Source organism: Pinus tabuliformis, chromosome 7 (assembly GCF_031772625.1).
Source record: "Pinus tabuliformis cultivar Carrire ecotype Pingquan chromosome 7, CPIR1, whole genome shotgun sequence".
Classification (NCBI taxonomy): Eukaryota; Viridiplantae; Streptophyta; class Pinopsida; order Pinales; family Pinaceae; genus Pinus; species Pinus tabuliformis.
Window position 1 is genome coordinate 492,644,525 of NC_142293.1, and position 12,012 is coordinate 492,656,536.

The window sequence follows — 12,012 nt, forward strand, 5'->3', positions numbered from 1 at the left end:
AAGAAGATGAAGGAACAAACGATCCAATTCAACCTATGATCATACCAGAAAAAAGGAAGAGGCCAAATTGGTTGGAAGATACTCTTAAATATGTCGAAGGACATGGAGCTAATAAAGGAACTTTTAGAGAAAGAAAAGACCAAAAAGGTATTCAGGATATGCAATATACATGGAAAATTTGATAGAAGTTGAACTGACTGTATTTGAAGAAGTTTTTCATCAAGAAGAATGGAAGAAGGTGATGTAATAAGAATACCAATCCATCATGAAGAATGGAGTCTAGGAAATTTTTCCTATGCCAAGTGACAAATCAGTTGTCACTTCAAAATGGATTTACAAAATCAAACATGTTATTGATGGAAGTATAGATAAATACAAAGCTAGATTTGTTGCAAGGGGCTTCTCTCAAAAGGAAGGTATAGACTATGAAGAAAAATTTGCACCTACTGCTAGATATATTATTATAAGATCATTGGTTTCACTAGTTGCTACAATGGGATGGAATATTCATCAAATGGATGTAAAAACAACATTTTTGAATGGGACCACTGATGAAGAACTATACATTGAACAATTGAGATGGAATATTAATCAATGGGATGGCATGGAATATTAATCAAATGGACGTAAAAACAACATTTTCGAATGGGACCATTGATGATGAACTATACATTGAACAACCAAAAGGCTTTGAAATAAATAGAAAGGCCACACATGTTTGTAGACTTAAGAAATATCTATATGGCTTAAAGCAAGCTCCTAGGGCATGGTATGCAAGGATGGATGCATATCTCTTAAGAATTGGGTTCGTCAAAATTTCTGTAAATCCAAATCTCTACATCAAGGTAGTGAACAATGGACTAGTCATTATACTACTTTATGTAGATGATTTATTTATTACAAGTGTGGAGTGCAGAATACAAGAATACAAGAAGATGCTTGAAGTTTAATTCAAAATGAAATATGTGGGACTTATGGACTATTGCTTGGATTTGGAAGTCTGGAAGAAACCTAGGGAAATACATCTAGGTCAAGGTAAATACACAATCAATATTTTACAGAGATTCAGTATGACGGATTCGAAGCTTATGACTACTCCGATGATCATTAATCTCAAGAAGTTGATAAGATCTGACTCTAGTCTTGTCAATCCCACTAGTCATCATAAGTTGGTGGGCTCTCTGATGTCCCTGGTAAATACAAGACCTGATATATGTTTTATTGTAAATATTCTTAGTCAATTTTAGTTGGAGCCTCGTCATGACCATTGGATAGTTGCTAATCATATTCTTAGATATCTCCATGGCACTATACATCACTACCTAAAGTATGATGGAAAGGAAGTTAAGTTGACAAGTTTTACAGATTCAGATTGGGGTGGCAGTGAGACTGATGGAAGAAGCACTATCAGTGGATGTTTCAATTTAGGGTCTGCAATGATTTCATGGATGAGTAGGAAACAAGATCCTGTTGTGTTAAGTAGTTCTGAAGTTGAATACATTGATGCATGTGAAGTAGGAAAGGAAGTTGTTTGATTATGAAAACTCTTGTCAGATTTATTTAGAAAGCCTTTATATCCTACTGTAATAAATTGTGATAATCAAAGCATAATTAAGATGTGTGAATACCATGTATTCCATGCAAGGACGAAGCATATCAACAACAAGTACCACTACATTAGGAGTTTGGTACAAGATGGAGTCATAAAGCTACAATATATTCCAATAGATGAATAGGCAATTGATGTGGTCACAAAGTCTCTTCTGAAAAAGTGGTTTTAGTATTTTAGAAGCATTCTTGGATTGGTTGACATTGCAGATTTAGTTGATAAGGAGAGATTAAGCATCTAATGGTGGATGCTTGGGAGGAAATATGGTCATCCTATGTGTGTTTGATGTCTTGATCCCGAAGAGGGAGGGTGGAATTGGTCTTGGATCTCTGACATTGGATACGCACCTAGATCCTTGGGTTGATGGCTAGTTAGTAACCCTGATGGTACCTAGACTGGCTGAGAGCTTTATTCCACCTTAGTCCCACCTAAATAGATAACCTTGTCTAATATCTAGTATGTGGCACTAAGTGTGCCTAAACTCTTTGTAGTTCATGTGTTTTTTATATATTCAATGTACTTATATATATATATATATATATATATATATATATATATATATATATATATGTATGTATGTATGTATGTATGTATGTATGTATGTATGTATGTATGTATGTATGTATGTATGTATGTATGTATGTATGTATGTATGTATGTATGTATACCTCCCTAGTTAAGAGGGAGCATTGAAGAATGTAACTAGGTTCAGTCTTCATAATTGTATAATGTAATTTATTTGTTAAAAGAAATTTTTATTATAAAAATGACTTATTAAATTATGGGTTTCATGCTTGGTTCATCATTTTTTAGGTAAAATCCTCCATTATAGGCTTCTAGGTTTTATATTGAGTCAACAAAGTCATTGTAAATTTTATAAGACCCTCCTTGGATTTGTATCATGAAAAAATAATTATTTTTTAGTCAAATAGGTTAGTTGATTCATCCACACCAAGTCGGCCCTATCCGGATGAAGTCAACCTACGTTATGGAAATTCAACCCACAGAATAGGTTGTATATATAGAGGCAGTTTGATCCATTTGTATCATTAACTCAACCAGTTTGACACACAAAAAAGAGAGGCAAAAAAAAGAGTGAAGTTGCTAGAGAAGGAAGAAGATTGTAGGAGAAGACAAAATAGAATTTTTGGGCTATTTTTCTCTCACATGTGTGAATTTACTGGGCTATTGTTGGGACTGAAATTCTGAATTCTACTACAGGTCAAATTTCTGTTGCTGGGGAGGCCGAAATTTTGCTACTGCAAGTTCTAAATTCTAGGTCAAAGTTGTTGCTGGAAGACTATCACTTGGAGAAGAAGGAAGGGTTGACTTGGTGATTGGGGGAAGTTTGTGTCTAGGTCAAAGATTCTTAGACTATCTCATCTTGTCTTTGAATCTACTAAAGGAAGAGTTCTGATTGGGTTTTCCCCTTAAAGGGGTTTTTCCCTAGTTGTTTGCCTACATCTTATGTCTCTTGTTCTTGTGATCTTCATATACACATAAATTGGTAATTTCTTGATGAAACATAATATATTAAAGAAGTAAAATAATCCAACATAATTCAAAAGTAATTATCAAGAAGAGAAATCAAACCCTAATTACTAATAGCATTGATTTCTCAAAGAGATTCTCCATTGGAATCTTTATTAAAAGCTTCACCTCTACTTATTAGAAGCAAGTGTTTTGAAAATAGTCTAAAATCCACCTTGTGTGGGATATATTGATTAGAAGGATGAAGTTTTGGTGTAAAATATGTGCAACATGTCAATTTGGTTGAACTAATTTCATCTTCAAGCAAGGAAAGGTTTTCCAAAGGAAACCTAGATGACCACATGAAGGAAAAGCTATGTATATATTTGGTAATGGATTCATAAAGTCATGTCATCATATGGTTGTAGATAGCATAGTTGAGTGCTCTATCTCATGAGCATGACTGAAGAAGAAGAGACTCTTCCTTATCAATTATACATGAAGGTATGAATACAATGTACCTTGAACTCTTCTACATATTGACAAGATGAAATCAACATACTATGAACTCATGAAGAATATGAGGTGGTTGGAAATTGTGGTTCTTATGATAAAGGAATTGTATATAGAATATCTTATGGAAGAAGTATGCAAATAAAGGTGAAAGAAGAGTTTGTGAAAGATGTACCTATAGTCACGCAAGATAATATAAGTGGTCAACATCTAATAACAAGAAGGAATGGACATAACATCTCCATGGAGAAGGTATGAAGACTCTCATATGTATGCTGGAAAAGGATAACCTTGGTAATGGATGTCTTGGAGATGGATTCATACATGTGTAGGATGTTGATGTTGTAGAAGTTGATGTCATGGTGAAAGGTAATCATAAAGAGGTAACTTTGATTTAATGTTCAATTTGATTTTTGAGAAAACATCTAGTTGCAGGGCTACCAAAAAAGGGTTTCAGAAAGTCACCTACAACTAGTACTCATGATATTGGATGGAAGATCTTAAAAGAAACATGACTTGGAAGAGGCAGTTGTATGAAAGATACCCAGATGTGGACTAGAAGAAAACTTCCTAATGAAGAGAAGGATGGCATGACTATTGGTTCAACACAATATTTCGTTGAATGGAAGTATGAAGATGGCCTATTCCCTACGAAGAAGTGATGAATAAGAAGTCTCCATGATGAATAATTTGAAGTCCATCCATTACATGATGATGAGGAAAGGAGCCCTACAAGAAGTTGATAGTACCATGATCTCCACCGAAGGGCAGATATTTATTGACAATAAAAAGTCCCTAGTTAAGAGGGATCTTGGGTATATTCCTTTTATAGGGATGAGTAGATCCTCCCTAGTTGAGAGGGAGAGATAGACACATCATTCTTGTCTTCATGTTATGAAGTAAGAATGGAGGATTGGGTAAGCGTATGAGATTGATATCGATACTCTTTGAGGATGAGGTAGGAATCCAGTAGGTAAGATCATTTGAAGAGGAAATTCCATGAGGATGTGTAAAACTAAGATGGGAATGGTCCTAGAAGGGCATACCTTGTAAACATCCAGATGGGGTATGTGCCTTGACAGACAATGATGAAGGTGCCTATTAGTCACTGTCTCCCCATAATTGTGCTCTAATATTATGGACAGTGAGATTCATTATTCAAGGCCTTGTTATATGATAATGCTAGTTGATATGATGATATGCACTAATATAAGTTGATAATGTTGAAAATAGCAACAAGAAATGTTAAAAATAACATCTAGAAATTCTAATTTAATTTGTCCTTGAATTAAATTGTGAATTGAAATTTTAATTCTTTTCTCATAGAAACTTGTAATAGTTAACTAAGTTAATTTGACTTAGTCAACTTAGGAATTTTTAGTTGGAAGTCTATCTGGAGTCATGTAATTGTGATCCCTAAGTTTTAAGGGTCCAAATTGAGTTTATTTGAGATGTAATTAGATAACTTAGTTTATTGAGTTATAGACAGTTAAAATAGTTCTAACTATTTTTTGAACTAGTAGAGGATTAGTAGTGAGTTGGTGCACTGGTGCATCCATAGGTGCTACTCCAAATAACTTAAGATTTCCTCTTCGGAAACTCATGCATGTCAATTCAGAGCAAGACCCAGTTGACACTAGAGTGCAGGGACAATGTACTATCAGTTGTATAACTTTCCGAGTTGTACAATGGTTTATGCAATTAGTTGAGGACCTATGTTTTGATTGTGTAGTTATGGAGTGAGGATTTCCCTTTAAATACGGGCTAATTCTCTGAATAATTGTGCAAGGAACTAGAAGCTTGAAGGCTAGGAATTTGGCTAAGTATTGGCCAAAGGAAGTCATTAGGGAGAGGATAGGAAATACTTGTGTAGGTTGAGATCAAGGTTGAGTTGAGCATATTGTATTCATCAAGATTCTTTGACCACGAATGGTGCAAGGAAATAGGGGCTTGGAGAGCTACAAAATAGGTTAAGGATTTGGATTGAGCTAGCTTGTGAGCTGAGAGTTGATTATACTTGTGCGGAATTGTTCTTGTGAGAACAAGATTTGTATCTTCACTCATATTCCTGATTTAATGCAATACAGATAGGCAGGGTTTTGAGCTATGGCTTTCCCTAGGAAAACTTATTGTGTTATGTGTCATTGATTTGTCTTCTTCTTGTTCATATTGTTTTCATCAATCTATTGGCTTCCATTGGTTGAAGGTGGAAGTAGATTCTTGTCCTGTGCTTTAGTAAATTGCATGAGTTTGTGAATATATGGAAATTCTACATGGTATCAGAGTTGATTACAATACAGTAGAGGATATTTCAAAGTTTTTGGGTTCAGGATTACAAGTGAAATTCAAATTTTCAATATATACTTTAGGATCGGCATATGGCGTTCTACGATTTGCAACTCGAGTATGCCTTGGACGGAAGCTCGAATTACCTAACCTAGAAGGATGGGATGGAGGTCATGTTGGAGGACAATGGCTTGAATTAATTCATTGATCAAGACATTCCTAAGCCACCAGCATCATATGAAAAAGATTTGGCTGAATGGAAGAAGTGTATGGCAAGGGCGAGGCGGATAATCCTTGAGGGAGTTCGAGACCACATTGTCTTGAGTGTTCATGGGAAGGAGACTTCATATGCGATGTGGAAAGCATTGATAAACCTTTTCCAGAATAGCAGTGACCGACTCAATTCCAAATTACTTGACCAAGTTAACTCATTTTCGAGATGAGCTTGGAAGTGTTGGAATCAATGTTTATGAGGATGATATGGTGAGCCTAGCTCTTCTAGGACTTCCCAAGAGTTTTCATAGTTATTAGGACTCTATCAATGGGAGGGAGAAGCTTCTATATTGGGAATGACTGTGGTCGTATTTGGTACCAGAGGATTTTCTATGGAACAACAAAGATGGGAAATATTCTAAGGAAGTGGAAGTGGATTTTTCCTTAGCGAGTAAAGAAAAGAAGGCCAAGAGAAAGAAGTCCCAAGGCAAGATGAGCAGCAAGAAGATGGAATTATAGAAAGTCAAGTGTTTTCACTGTCACAAGCACGAGAACTATGACATGAATTTCCCACAAAAGAAAGCAAGCAAGAAGGACCCTGCAGTAGCTGCAGCGGGTGAATCTCTAGCTTCACAATTCGAACTTGATTTCACTCTGATTGCATGCATGGCCAGCACTGTCATGGGAGGTGCGTGGTATCTTGACAGCGATGCCTCGTTCCATATGATGGGGAACATATATCTCTTTAGTGATTTTGAGGAGAAAGACCTCAAGCAGAGCATAGAGTTTAGAGATGATGGGAGGTATAGAGTTATTGGGATCGGTACAGTTACCTTTCAGAGAAAGTCTGGTTCCCCTCTTAGGATCACAATTGTGATGTATGTTCCAAGACTAAAGAAGAATCTTCTTTTAGTTGCGGCATTGGAAGACCATGGCTATGATGTGATTTTTAGTAAGGGAAAGGTTTTCCTTAGACACATCGCCACGGGACAGGTGAAACAGATCGATGCATGGGTCAAGAACTTGTATTCTCTTGAGGTACAAGATGCATGCAAAGCCTTGAGGATAAAGGCAAAGGTTAGAGACTTGGTGGTTGAGAGGGAGAGTGAATTACCTCTCAACATGCAATCCCTAAAGAAGCCTCAAAATCAATCTTAGACAATTGTGGAGTAGCCACAATTGGAGAAGCAGAGAGGAGACTGAGTGGAGGCATCCACTCATGCAGAGAGCTCCAGTAGGGGGATATTTTGATCCAAGTGGGCAGATGGATCACATGAATTCATACCTCCAGGTGTGAGGTGGGGAGATGTGAAGTGATAGTCCCAAGAAAGATGAAATTGGGCAGGGTCCATTGAGAGGTTTTATCTCATGGATCGTACCTTGCTATGGGAGCCCAAAATACATAGTAGCGGGAGGAACCAGTGGTGATTGATGCAGTCAAAGATCAGAGTGACAAGGGCTAGAGTAGTCAAATACTAAAGAGTGTGGAGAAGGGTTGAAAACAATGTAGAAATGCAAAGTTAGCAGAAGCACAAATTTTTTTAGTCGACAGAGACAGTAACAATCAAAGACTTTGGTGATAGATGCATCATACTGATTCAGGTTGGATGTTTTTTTTCATTTCAGGAATTGTTGTAGAAAAAACACTAGAGAGAATTTTTGTATGCATAACATTCCAAAGGTTCAGGATCAGGATATAGTTTAATTCCTTTTTTATTGAGAGGGAGTGTTGAAAATAGCAACAATAAATGTTAAAAATGGCATCTAGAAATTCCAATTTAATTTTTCCTTGAGTTAAATTGTGAATTGAAATTGTAATTCTTTTCTCATAACAACTTTTAATAGTTAACTAAGTTAAGTTGACTTAGTTAACATAGGAATTTCGAGTTGGAAATCTATCTGGAGTCATGTAAGTGTGATCCCTAACTTTTAGGGGTTCAGATTTAGTTTATTTGAGTTGTAATTAGATAACTCAATTTATTGAGTTATAGACAGTTATACTAGTTCTAACTGTTTGTTGAACTAGTAGAGGATTAGTAGTGAGTTGGTGCATTGGTGCATCAACAGGTTCTACTCTAGTTAAATGAATATTCACTTATCGGAAACTCATGCATGTCAGTTCATAGGAAGACCCAGTTGAGACTAGAGTGTAGGGACAATGTACTATCAGTTGTATAATTTTCCGAGTTGTACAAATGGTGCATGCAATCAGTTGAGGACCTATGTTTGGATTGCGCAGTTATGGAGTGAGGATTTCCCTTTAAATACGAGCTAATTCTCTTAGGAATTGTGCAAGGAATCAGAAGCTTGAAGGCTAGGAATTTGGCTAAGTATTGGCCAAAGGAAGTCATCAAGCAGAGGATAGGAAATACTTGTGCAGGTTGAGCTCAAGGTTGAGCAGAGCATATTGTATTCATCCAGATTCTTTGACCAGGAATGGCACAAGGAAATAGGGGCTTGGAGAGATGTAGAATAGGCTAAGGATTTGACTTGAGCTAGTTTATGAGCTGAGAGTTGATTATGCTTGTTCGGAATTTTTCTTGTGAGAACAAGCTTTATATCTTTACTCATATTTCTGATTTAATGCAATACAAATAGGCAGGGCGCTGAGCCGTGGATTTCCCCAGGAAAACTTATTGTGTTATGAGCCATTAATTTGTCTTCTTCTTTTCCATATTGTTTTCATCAATCTATTGGCTTCCGTTGGTTGAAAATAGAAGTAGATTCTTGTCCTGTGCTTTAGTAAATTGCATGAGCTTGTGAATATATAAGAAATGCTACAAATAATATAGCTTATTAGATGGCTTACCAATCCAACTGTTCTTATGAAAATGATTCATTATGAGAATGTCCAGGTACCTTGTATGTTTTATGAATATTTCCCTAATTAAGAGGGAGTGTTGGAGTATCTAACTAGGTTTGGTCTTCATAAATATAAATGTACTCTTGATTCTTATATATTGCAAAAGGAAAGAAAAATGATTATTATTATTATTGTAGCATGGGTTTTATGCTCAAGGTCAATTAGTTTGTAGATCAAGCACCCATTGAGTGCTTCTAGTGTTTTTCATAGAGTTAATAAGTCAATTGAGTCATTTTCATATATGAAATACCCCATTGGGAATATTGTTTGAAGTCAAAGAAAATTATTATGTTTGAAAGAGTTAAACGACTCCCTCCAACACAAGTCAACCTACAAAGAGACAATTTTGCATAAACTATGATAAGTCGGCCTCGTTAAGGATACTCGACCTACTGAAGAAGCCTATATATAGGAGCTCGACCTCATTTGGAGAAGGAATCAATCAAGTTCAAAAAAGACAAGAAGAAGACCTACAAGCCTAGAAAAGAGAAGGAGAATAAAAGGGAGAAAATAGTGAAGTATTTGAGGATTGTTTTTGGGCCATCATCCTTCACACATGAAAGATTTAGGCATCATTGTGACTGCAACTAAATCCAATTATAGAATCCACAAAAGATGTCCAAGTTTGGAAGCAAGGAGATTAAGGAAAGAGGTTGAGTACTTTAGAAGACAAGAGAAATCCTAGCGAAGAAGAAAATGACTCAAGTTGGATCTAAAATTATCACACATACAAAATTGCAGTAACTATAGGGAGCCAAAAATTGTAGGTCTAGGAGGCCGACTTATCAATATTAGATGTTCAAAAAACCATAGCTCATTTCACATGACACTTGTTCATATGACATTCTTTTTAATTAATCAATTAAATTAAAAAGAACAACCTTTGATTTGTGAATACTACTAAGATTAGTGCAGCGAGATAAGTTGAATAACTAATAAACATGGACAGACATCAACCCATAATAAGCATCAAATCACTAAATTCATTATACATTTGATATTCATAGTTTTCTATTTCTTTTATGATAAAATAACACTATCATAATCAAGATAAGAAGAATTTATCTACAAGTACATCAAGTTAAGTAAAATAACATCATAAAAAGTTACCAAAGTAAGAGAAATCACCCTAATATAGCTTCCTTTGATTTCTCAACATGGTATTAGAGCTAAGGTGACAACAAAAATAAGAAGAGGAAGCTTAAAGATCATCCAATTGAAGAGGGATACATAAGGGTCGAGCACAAGGAGATCATCAAGAAGAAAAAAGAAACATCAAGGAGGATTATCCATCACATCACAAGGAGCACATCATTACAACTCTTGGAAGAAGAAGAAAACCTCAAATACCCTACCTCTATTCAAAGAAGGACTTTACACCTGAAGCATTCTTGGGAAGCTTACACATTCTACAATCATCAACCAAAAGAAGCAAGAAAGAGCACCTCATCATCAAGGAGGCATTTTCATTTGCCAACAACAAAGGAGTAGTGGAAGTCAACATCATCAATAAAGAATCAAGTTGAAGATATCATCATCAAAGGAGTATCTTCACTTAACAAGTATGTATTCTATATTCTATATCTCAATCGACAATGGCATATTTCTGCGAGGAGAACAACAAACTAGTTGGATCATCAAGATACCTTGCATGAAAGAAGAGAATAGATCTGATCCTCATAGAAAATGAAGTCAATGAATATGTCACAAGATCAATCACCAAACCTTCTCAAGAGAAATATCAAGCACTATCAAATACAAGGATAAATAAGGGCTCAAAGAATCCTTATTCATTCAATCTAGGAATCCCTCATCCCTTATGTAGAAAAGTTGAAGACATTGAAAGAAATCTATGAAAAGATAGTAGATTTTTTCTTTATAAGCACTGCAGGAGAAATTATATCATTGAGAACCGAACTATACAAGATGAAGTTATCTAATAAATAAGGGATAGCCTCATACCTTATGAGGGTATCTCAAACAAGAGACCAACTACAAGAGCTAGGAGAAATCTTGTTTGATCGAGAAATGACCACCATTGTACTTAATGCACTACCTGATGAATGGGGTAATTTTGTATCAAGCATTTATGGGAAGAAGTAAACCACTCCATTTAGCAATATGTGGTCATCATGTAAGATTGAAGAAACTAGATTAAAGGAAAAAAATGATGTTGGATAAGATGAACAAACACAAGCTTATACATCAATGACAAGGAGGAAAGGAAAATTTGAAAAGTTTGAGCCTCAAAAAAAATCTCAAAAGAAAATTGATATCTCTAAGATTCGATGTTATGAATGTAACGAATATGGGCATTTCAAAAGGAATCGTCCTAAACTCAAAAAAGACAACAAAAAGAGAAAGGAAAGAAATGAATCCTATGTCATTGAAGAAGTAGAACCTAAAAAGAAGAAAACAAAGGAGAAGGAAGTGAAAGACCATTATTATGACTGAGATAATCTCCTACACTTAGTTCTTTTTAGTTTATAGAAGATAGCAGTTGTGATGGAAAGCATCACAAATATGATAGGATGCATTATAGTAGATATTTAGGTAACATCATCATAGAGGCATGGAAGTATAGTTAAAGTAGTAGTTTATATAATTGAAGTAAGTCATCTAGAAAACACAAAACAATATATCATCATACATCATCATCATTAGGAAGAAGCATTTGCAGAATGAGGATCATTAAGATTTGTTGAAGAATGTAACTAGGTATGGTCTTCATAATTGTATAATGTAATTTATTTGTCAAAAGAAATTTTATTAATAATAAAAATAGCTTATTGAAGTGTGGGTTTCATGACTGGGTCATCATTTTTTAGGTCAAAGCCTCAATTCTAGGCTCCTAGGTTTTATATTAAGTCAATAGAATCATTGTCAATTTTATTAGACCCTTCTTAGGCTTTTTATTTTTATTTTAGGCAACAATGTTATGTTCTATATTTTAGAGAAATTTTACTTCAATTTCTTTATTAGCCCAATATCAATATCCAATTTAGAAATCACATCAACATGATAGTAAAATGCAGATAGAACATAAACATAAGCAATA